This window comes from Ursus arctos, unplaced genomic scaffold, assembly GCF_023065955.2.
Source record: "Ursus arctos isolate Adak ecotype North America unplaced genomic scaffold, UrsArc2.0 scaffold_7, whole genome shotgun sequence".
Taxonomy (NCBI): domain Eukaryota; kingdom Metazoa; phylum Chordata; class Mammalia; order Carnivora; family Ursidae; genus Ursus; species Ursus arctos.
Genome location: NW_026623089.1, coordinates 1,392,972 through 1,403,770, shown reverse-complemented (window position 1 = coordinate 1,403,770; position 10,799 = coordinate 1,392,972).

Below are 10,799 nucleotides of genomic sequence, written 5' to 3'. Positions count from 1 at the left end.
TCAAATAAGTGTTCAGAACTGTGCTGTTTAATTTCCACATATTTGTGAATTTTCCTGTGTTCTCTTGTAACCAGTTTCTAGTCTCACGCCACTGCGGTCGGGGAAGATACTTGGTGTGATCTCAGTCTTCTTGCAGTTGCTAAGGCCTGTTCGGTGGCCTAACATACGCTTTCTCCCGGAGAGCACTCAGTGGGCTTGAGAAGAATGTGTATCTGCCGCTGTTGGACGGAATGTTCCGTGTATGTCTGTTGGGTCCATCGGTCTAAGATACGGTCCAATGTTTCCTTATTGATGTTCTGTCTGAGCGATCTATCCATTACTGAGAGTGGGGCATGGAGTCCTGCTCTTCCTGTCTTGCTGTTTCTCCCTGCAGATCTCCTAGAATTCGCTTTATGTATTTAGGTTCTCCAATGTTGGGCGCATAGGTATTTATAATTGTTATATCCTCCTGATGAACGGACTCCTTTATTATTACGTAATGACCTTCTTTGTCTCTCGTTAAAGTTTTGACTGAAAGTCTATTTTGTCCGTTGTAAGTATAGTTACCACGACTCTCCTTTGGTTTCCATTTTAATGGAATATCTCTTTCCACCCCTTCACTTTGAGCCCATGTGTGTCCTTTGAGCTGAAAGGGTTTTCTTACAGCGTATATTTCAAGCTTGTTTTTCATCTATTCAGCCACTCCATGCCAGAAGATGGGAGAATTTAATTCATTCCCATTTAAAGTAATTATTGATGGACAAGGGTATTGAAGGATAATTACTACTGCTGTCTTATTAACTGTTTCTGGTCGTTTTGTAGTGGCCTTACCCCTCTCTCTATTGCTGTCTTTTTTGTGAATTGAAGATTTTCTATAGTGCGTGGCTTTGATTCCCTTCTCTTAATCCTTCATATATCTATTGTAGGTTTTGGCTTTGTGGTTTCCATGAAAATAGGCTCATTTTGAAATATTGTGTTATACTAATATGTATGTGTGTTGAGAGAGAGAGAGACAGAAAGAGAGAGAGAGAGAATCTTTTCATGTCCTATTTCCATCTGCATATCATCTTTGTGAAGTGAATGGTCAATTTTTTTGCCCTTTGTAAATTGAGTTGTTTTCTTATTATTTCACTTTGAGTTTTATATATTCTGTGTACAAATCCTTTTACAGATATGTGATTTTGAAAATACTCTCTCCAGTCTGTAGCTTGTCTTTTCATTTTCTTTTTTTGTAAATACTTTTTTATTACATTATGTTAGTCACCATACAGTACATCCCCAGTTTTTGATGTAAAGTTCCATGATTCATTACTTGCGTATAACACCCACTGCACCATGCAATACGTGCCCTCCTTACTACCCATCACCAGTCTATCCCATTCCCCACCCCCCTCCCCTCTGAAGCCCTCAGTTTGTCTTTTCATTTTCTTAACAGTGCATCCCAAACAGCAGGGTTATTAAGTATGATATGGTGCGATTTATCTTTTTTTCTTTTATGGATTGTCTATTTGCTGTCAAATCTTAGAAATTTTGGCATAACCTAACATTATAAAAGTTCCCTTCTATGTTTTCTAGAAGTTTTATAGTTTTAGGCTTTACAATTAGATCTATGATCCATTTGGAGTTAATTTTTGTGTATGATATGAGATGTGGATGGACAGCCAACTATTCCAACACCATTTGTAGAAAGGTCTCCCTCCCTCACTGAATCGCCTCCCACATCTGTCAATGAACCATGCACCTGGGTCTGGATCTGTGTTTTTCAGTTCGGGAGTTTTTGCTTGGTCCATTTTTTATAATGTCTCTTTGTTGATATTCTCATTTTGTTCATATATTGTTTTCCTGATTTGTGTTTTCCTTTAACTCTTGGACCCTACCTGAGGGAGATATTCCAAACCTTTATCTAATAGCAAATCTGAAGCATATGTTTCCTTGTGTCAGTTCTGGAGACACATTTTATTCCTTTGAATGGACCATGGTTCCCTGTTTTCTCTTATGCCTTGTAATCTTTTGTTGAAAACTGACTGTTTGAAAAACCATCCACCTGTCCCAGTCCTTGTTGTCTGACTGTGTGTGGGAAGACCTGTCATAATGATTCCAGAAGGCTGCAGGCTTCTCAGGCCTTTTCTGGGTGTATGGCCCCCAAGCCGATGCATCTGCTTTTTTCCCAATTCTGCTGCCAACATGGCTGCTTCTAAGTGTCTTAACTTCCCCCAGGGTCTCTCCCTGCTTCTTCGCAGAGCCTCATACGTTCTGTTGAATTCCTCGGCCTATCACCTCTCAGCCCCCGGCCTCTGCAAGTCCACAGCCTTGCAGCTCTCCGGGCCTCGGTGCCACCACTGTCTTCAGTGTCTTCGGGCCTGAGACGCAAACCGGCCGCCATTCCCTCCTCAGCTCCAAGTCAGAAAACACAGAAATAAGCCTGGAGGCGGCCCAACCCGCTTCCTCTCCTTTTCCCTGTCCTACATGGGGAACTGGAGTCCCACGGCTTCCCCCTATTATACCGCGCCGCACAGGGGAGGTGGTGGGGCAAGAGCAAGAGAAGGCACAAAACGTCCTGCCATTTGGGATGTGGCCTTTTCCCGACTCGATGATCACTCGGTGTTGCCTACATTTGACTGGTTTCCAGAGCTGCGGCCACGCTGTTTTCGTCCCTCTGCCGCTGTTCACTTGACGTTCCTGGGGTGAACGTGAGATGGGAGCTTCCAGCCCCCGCCATCCTGTCGGGAACACGGAATCCATGTTGACCCCCGAACACACCGCCGTTGCACTGCAGAGCATGGCGAATTTCCAAACTTACATCCGTAGCAAGTGACAACAGGGACAATGAGAACAAAAATGGAAACTGTCCAATCAGTAGGTCGTGCGCGTGGTGGCCTCCCTGCCCTGACGGCTGGACCATGAGCTCTGTGTGGGCGCAGGGCCCAGGCAGCGTGGGGACAGCTGCACACCGAGAGAGTTCACACTCATGCAAGGGTGAGTCTATGGCCCACTCTCTGAGTTTCCAGTTCCGTCAAGATCGAATGTCTACTAAACTGACAACCAGCACATCTTAATAGGATCGTAATAGCAGGTAATTGCATGTTTGTAAGTATATTTATATAAAGGCATCATCAGCAGTGTGTCTGTCAAAATCATGATTTTGAAAAACAAAGTTTATACCCTGAAAACTGCTTTTACAATCACATTATCAAATTGAATCCTTCTTTTATTTCCTATAGGCCTTTCTCGTGCCGAACTTAAGGAATCACAGTTGTTTTAATAAATTTATTTTGAACCCCCTGCATTTCATTGTATGAAAATAGGTTTCTAGCCGCCTATTCTAATTAAGGAAATGACACTATTAAGTGGGTGTCTCTTGAGCACATTCTACTGTGGCTGAGCTCACATAGCAATAGCCAAATACATTATTCTACACAGAAGCTGACAGTCACAGTCATTCAGATGCCGGTTACTCACTGTTTGGCTCGTTTCTAGTAAGTTTATGTAGCATTAGATTTGCCGTTCTTAGTTTACAACCTATTAGGTCTGATAAAACTGAAGTATGGGCTCCTGGGGTCATAAACGAATGTAAGCTACTCTCAGACAAATGAAATGCCCAGAACAGAAATATTTACTGCACTTTAGTGAGTGCTTTTCATAAAACTGCTCGAGCTGCAATTTCTGTTCGTTGTGATGGCGCGCACCGAAACCCACCTGAGCGAGCCCCGTGTTCTGTGCAGACGATCATTCTTGACAGCAGGTAACGAACACAGTTTTCATCCACAACTCAGAGAAGCTGCAGCACCCTGAAACCCCTCGGCTCGGTCAGGACGGGGACACCGTTTATCGACACAATCTGAAACGCAGGAAGCAAGCCGCACGTGACAGAGCTCAGGGTGTCTCCCACCCAGGGTGCCCGGGAGGCATCTGGACCCTGAGCCCTGCTTCCTGCTCGGCTGGGGACATGGAGGCGTGTCCTCGCAGAAAAGCTGCAAGGTGTGCCCTTCAGGTGTGACTCTTAGCCAAGAGCAGGGGTGCAGGCCCTGGGCGAGGGGTGGTCCCACCGATGGGGGGATGGGCTGAAGGCCAGGCGGAGGCTAAGCACAGACACAACATGAAACCGAGAGACCTCGAGAGGTGGCTGGTGGGACCTCCCCCCTGAGACCACTGGGGCAGGAGGGCAGCTTGTGCAGATGGGTGAGGGGAGGTGCGTGCTGATGTCCCGGCAGGAAGCAGGGGCAAGACCCCGTCCACACACTGGACCACCCAAGGGGAGCTTAAAAATGGGTCTGGTCTGTCTTTCCACCCCCGTGATCCAGGTGAGCTCTCCGGCGTGAAGTCTTCAAGTCCCGAGTCCCAGGACGGCACCAGGGAGGTTGGCCGTTCCCTCTGATCTCACACCGGGGGCTGCACCGGCCGACCCCAGCTGGGAACACAGCGGGGGCCCAAGGGTGGGAAAGGGGTGTGGGCAAAAGGCGGCCATGCTCTTACTTTGGATTACTCTGCTTTATGAGGAACCATTCCAAACACACTGAAAAGGACAGAGAGTAAGTTAACACACACATACATCCCCACCAGGCAGACTAATAAATCTTCACGTTCCATCATACTGTTCTCAGATTATTTTTCATAAAATGAAATATTCCCTATATTTCTAAAGCCCTCCTTATGCTCACCTTCCGTTCCCAGAAATAACAACCGTGCTGAAATCAATATCATTCCTGACCTATTTGTTATAGTTTCATAATAAGTAATGTATATTCATAAGTCATAGAGAAGTATTGTTTTGAATGCTCTTAAACCCGATGTTTCACATCACATAGAACATTTTGAAACTTTTCTCAAGGAAGGCTTTGGAAAATTCTGCACTTGCCTACACCTCGCTCAGACCCATCGCTCTATCTGCTGTACATACAAGCTCGTTACGTGGCTACAACAAGACGTGGGAGTTCATTCCACGTTGCCGGTCACTTAAGGAGCTCCCAGGGCTTTGTTATTACAACCCACGCTAGATAAAGTCCACTCCATGCTTGCGTGTGCACGCGGCTTAGGTCACGGCCAGGGCATCTCTGCCCTTAGATCACGCCCCTGAGATACGCTCACAGGTTTCCCTAACTTTTCCAAATGGTGAACATGAAATGATATCTCATTACAATTTAATCTGCTGACGTTCATTTTATTTTACTCACACCTCACTTTGAAGTCATTTCCAAGTTGCCAAATCCACACAAAGAGCTCGCGTCCATTCTCCTTCGGATTCCCAGACACGTCACCTCCTCATTCTTTGCTCTCCAGAGATGCCCTTCCTGGACCGTCTGACAGGGAGCCCTAGAACGACCCCTGTTACCCGCAAATGCTTCAGGGCGGATGCGTCGTCTTACGTAACCACAGCGTGATCACCTCGATCAGGACAGCGGCATTAGTGCCAAACAGTGATCTAGTTTACGGATCCTCCTCGAAGTTTCGGGTGGAGGGGTCACACCCACGTTCTTGAGAGCAGCAGAAAGCACGTCTGGGAGGAAGCCCCGCACCGCCCGCCGTGTCCGTCGTGCTGTCCAGCCGCTCAGCCTGGAACGGATCCTCCGTCTTCCTGTGTTCCGCAAAGCCCTGTACTTCTGAAAAGGGCAGGCCGTCTGTTCTGCAGGTGACGCGCACCTGATGTGGGCGTGTGTAGGGTTTCCGCGGGGTCGGACCCGCGATGCGCTTCTATCAGACGTAGAAGGAAAGAGACGTGCTCTCCTCCGCGGGGCGTGTCGGGAGGCCCTCGGCGCCCCTCTCCGCGCCCCCAGGTCTCTCCACTGTGGAGTGATTGTGTCATGGATGTCCCGGGGGGAGACGCTTCGAGACGGTGTAAACACCTTGTGTCTTCATCCCGCTCTACCAGCGTCCAGGTGGCCGTCGCCTCCAGCGATCACTAACGCCATGGTTGACGAGCGGTGGTTTTCTAATCCACCACGACTCGTATCACTACCGGTAGTATTTCATGGAAAGGAAGGGAAGAGTGTGAGCGTGTCTGTGTGGGAGACCTGCTGAGCTTCACGGTTTCTTACCTTTTCCATAGATTATAACCCATTACTGTGGTCGTTTGTTCAGAGGCTTAACTTGCTCCGTGTTTGGCCGGTGGGAGTCGCTTCACGCTGCCTCATGTCTTAGCGGAGCCCTGGGCCCTGCAGTCACGGCCTGTCGTTCTTTGTCCATATTCTCGCTTTCTGTCACAGAGAGATACAAGATATTCCAGGATCACCTTGTTCTTTCCCAGCCTGGATCGAGTTAGAACATGTTCCTCGAGGACGTGCAAACAGAGCTGCCCTGTGACCCCCCCCCCCATGGCACTGCTGGTGTTCACCCCAAAGACACAGACGTGGTGAAAAGAAGCGGCACCTGCAGCCCAGTGTTCATAGCAGCCATGTCCACAATAGCCGCACTGTGGAGGGAGCCGAGATGCCCTTCAACAGACGAATGGATAAAGAAGATGTGGTCCATGTATACAGTGGAATTAGCCATCAGAAGGGATGATTACTTCCCATTTGCATCAACATGGATGGAACTGGAGGGGATTATGCTAAGTGAAATAAGTCAAGCAGAGAAAGAATTATTATATGGTTTCAGTCATTTGTGGAACATAAGGAATAGTGCAGAGGACCACAGGGGAAGGGAGGGAAAACTGAAGGGGAAGAAATCAGAGAGGGAGACAAACCATGAGAGACTCTCGATTCTGGGAAACAAACTGAGGGCTGCTGGAGGGGAGGTGGGTGGGGGGATGGGGTAACTGGGGGATGGGCATTAAGGAGGGCAGGTGATGTGATGAGCACTGGGTGTTATATGCTGATGAACTATTGAACACTACATTGAAACTAATGAGGTGCTATATGTTGGCTAATTGAATTTAAATTAAAAAAAAAGGAGAAGAAATGCTCCAGAAATAGCTTTCCTGACTCCTTCTTTCTGGGGATTGTGCACACACACACAGGCAGAGTGCCTCCATCTGTCACCCGTCACCGGGAACCCACCCTGACACCTTCTGCTCCAGTCCCACAGCACAGGGCCGACTCCAGCATGGAATCAATTCTGCATCGCTCCTAACGAGGGACCTCGCCACCGTAATCCACCATGTGTTTATCTCTGATTAACCCCATAAAGCACATCCAGAACTTTCAGGATTGCTGACAAATGCCACTGTGTATTGGTTTATGGTTCTCTTTGTCTTTAGCCCGAGGGTATAAAGTCAAAATACTGCTTTCAAGAGTCACTTGGGTTTGGGCCCCTCCTTCCAATGCAGTGAACTATGAATGTGAAGCACGGTTGGGTTCCCTTGTTTCCGTTTGCTTGTCCATGCGGTGGACGAGAAGCAGCATCACTAACGTCGTTCATTTATACTTCCCTAATGGCGAGGAATGGCGAGCGTCTTTCTGGGCACATTGGCCATTTATATGCATGTATCTTTTCGCTCAGTGTTTATCGGTTTGTTTCTATTTTAGTCACTGAGTGGTAAGAGCTCCTTATAAAGGTTCAGCGGACAGGATCTTTATCAGACGTAGGTTTTGAGATGTTTCCTCCCCATCTGTGGCTTGTCTCACCACCGTTCTCACTGGAGTATTGTGAATAGCAAACGTTTCAGCTTTGATGAAGTTCAGTTTATCAATTTCTTTCTCATTTTGTTTTTTTGCTTGGTTTTTTGTGTCCAATTTAAGTAACGTCTTTGCCTAACCCCAAAGTCTCAAATATTTTTCCTAGTTTCTTCAAGAAGTTTTAATTTAAGTTTATGATCCATTTGGGGTTAAATTTTGCACAGGATGTAAGGTAAGCATTGACCTTCATTTTTAATATAAATATTCAATTGTTCAAAAACATGTGTTAAAAAGAATATTCTTTCCAACTGAATAACCTTGGCACCTTCATCAAAATCATTTAGCCTCTTCTTCTCTCGCCGTCTATTCTTATGCTAATGCAACACCATTGGTTTCCAGGCCTTGATAGGACGTTTTCATTTCAGCCGGTGCGATCCTCAGGTTTGCTCTTACCCATGATTACTTCGACTCTTTGGGGCCCCTTACATTCCCACGTGAATTTTAGAATCAGTGTGGGTATGTCCGCACCAGCTGACCCAGCGCCCCGGGTATCACGGTCTCCCAGCCCGGCTAACGGGAACGCACTCTGTCCACAGTGTTTGCTCCAGGATTTGCTCAGCCGCCACCTCCTGGAGGTTCCTTCTCAGGACTTGAGGCTTGGCCTGCGGGCAGGTCAGGACACAGGCAATGTCCTTGGGAGCCCTGCCCAGTCTCTGAGGCTCCCGTCCCTCGAGGGTCTTTCCTCTACTGTCCCCACGCTCTCCAGCTGCCCCCACCTCCTCCAACTCCAAACCCTGCTTCCTAAACCCTGTGAGACTGCTGGGCCCCCCGCTGCCCTGAAGCTTACAGACCCGCCCCGTTTGCCCCTGCACTGTCACAGAGCTCAGTCCTCTGCCACCTGCTCTCCGAGGTCTGGAAACATGTTTTCTTGTATGTTGTCCAGTGTTGAGCTGTTTACGGAGGACAGCAATCCCCCAGTGCTCCGTGCTCCCTGGGTCAGAACAGAGCCCCCTCCCCTGTGCTCCTAGCTGGCACTCCTACCATCAAGTGCGGACTACAAGTGGGGCGAGCATCTTTCTCTTATTCCTTGTCCTCTCAGGTTACTTCTGCTCTAAGCTTCCTGTGTGCTTCTTGGCTCGTTTACCTGCTCACCTGTATTTTTCTTATTAATTTGTAAGAGTTCATTATTCCAGCCTCAACTCTGTGAGTTACCTGCATCGCAAACGCCTCTCCTATCCTCTAATTGTGCTGGTCACTATGTCTAGGGTGCTTCTTCTCTCCTCTGAGAGGTCCTGCTGTCTCTGCTGTGTGTGTTTCTGCTTTGCTCTGGGGGGAGCAGTGGCAGCGAGAAGCGTTCTCCCCCTGCACCCTTTGTGCATTTCTCAACACAACGTCGTCAAGACGCTCTACCTTTTGTTCACCTAGAACCGCTAATATTTCATTTTGCACCTTCAGATCTTAATGGGTTTCTTCTGTAGCGAGGGAGGTAGCGTTCGCTTTTGCTATAAGAGTAACCGATTTTCCCAGCTCCGTTTACTGAAAAATGGAGCTTTCCGTTATTCTTTCCCCCACTGACTTTTTAATGCCAAGCTCTCATATAAATATAGGCCAGTTTCTAGGCAATGAAGTTTGCTTCATTAGTCGATCAATATAATGCATTTATTCTCAACCTGTTTAATCACTGTAGCTTTGACACACCTGATGCCTGGCAGGGCAACATACTCTATGTAGTTCTCCAAACATCTTGGCCTTGTAGTCTCCTGTGTTTTCAAATGTTCAGAGACAGAGAAGCAAGAATCATCCAAATGAGAAAAGAAAAGATGCCAGTTTGGAAACGGCTCGAGTGGACACTAGACATGAACGATAGTCGCTGAAGAAGGGAAGTCCCCGCTGAGTCGGGCTGTGGGTTAGACGCAGCTGAAGGAGGTGGGCTGGGTTTGGAGCGACGTGGCTGCAGAAGCAGAGAGAGCAGGTGGCAGACGTCTGGTTGGGACAGCTCGCGCTGTAACCCGTCCAGCAGAGGTTCCTGAAGGTGGAGGGCACACACAGGGCAGGGGGTACTGGTGCCGGCTCTCTCCTCAGGGGAGGACCTTCGCTGTGAAAGTCACACAGCACTGGCTTCCCGGCGGCGGGGGGCACACCAGCTGCTGCAGGCATCATTCCCCTGAACCCGCGTCCACTCCGGGGGCTTCTTCCCACGGCACCTCCCCCCGGCCCCTCGAAGCTCCACCCAGCCCTCCACCCGTCACCGCAGACGCAGCCCAGACCCCACCGGACTCCGGATCCCGAGGTGCAGGCGAGCCCTGAGGATGTGGGGGAGTGTTGGCGGCCGCACCCGGGGGGCCTGTCCAGACAGACCGGCTTCCCGTCTCGCACCCGATGCCGGGGAGACACATCGGCTCTCAAGGGTCCACATCTCCAAGAACAGGAAAGAGAACAGGATGGACGAAGGGAAATAGGAAGACAGAGGCTGGGGCAGGAGGAAGGAGAGGACGGACCCACAGAAACAGCCAGCACAACTCAGCTCAGCAGAGGGAAGCAGGCGTGGGGGTGAAGGGGTCCGACCCCAGCACAGCCCCCAGCAGAGCCCCCAGGCTGCGCTCAGAGGAGGCCGCGCCCCTGCTGACACCGACCGACCGACAGTTCTCCACGTCCGGGTGACGGGCCTGGATCACAGGCCCAACAGACGCTTCAACCAAAACAATGCTGCTTTTCTACATTTATAATTAAAACTCTAATTTATGGGTACAGTTTGGGGTTTTTTCTCTCTTTAAAGATGAAAATTTCCTTTTTCTAACTGCAGCGGCTGTGCCGTGTGCCAGCAGCACACCCCTTCCCAGGTCTGACTGTCCGGCGCATCTTGCTGTAATGTGCGGGGACAGCACCAAGGCACCCACAGCCTCCCTTCCCTGCATAGCAACTCCCAGTTACCATGGGAACCAGCATCCGCAGCCAGCCCGGAGGGACAGGGGCTCATTTTCATCTGGCCCAGTGGGTCCCCATCCCGTGTCTGTTCCCGTTTCCGGAGAGCTCCCTGCCCACAGAGGCCCTGCCTGAACAGAAGCCACGGGGGCAGGGGCTATGTGGGACTCCTGAGCTGGCCAGGGCCACGGGGAGACAGGATCGATGCGTGTTCAAGCAGCCCCGTGACACCCGCAGGCCTGGAGCTCAGAGAGTCTGGGTCTCACCCCCAGTCACCTGGGTCGAGAGGGCAGTGGAGACTCAGGCCAGGCTGACTGCACCCCACCCTGTCTTGACCCACCGCACCCT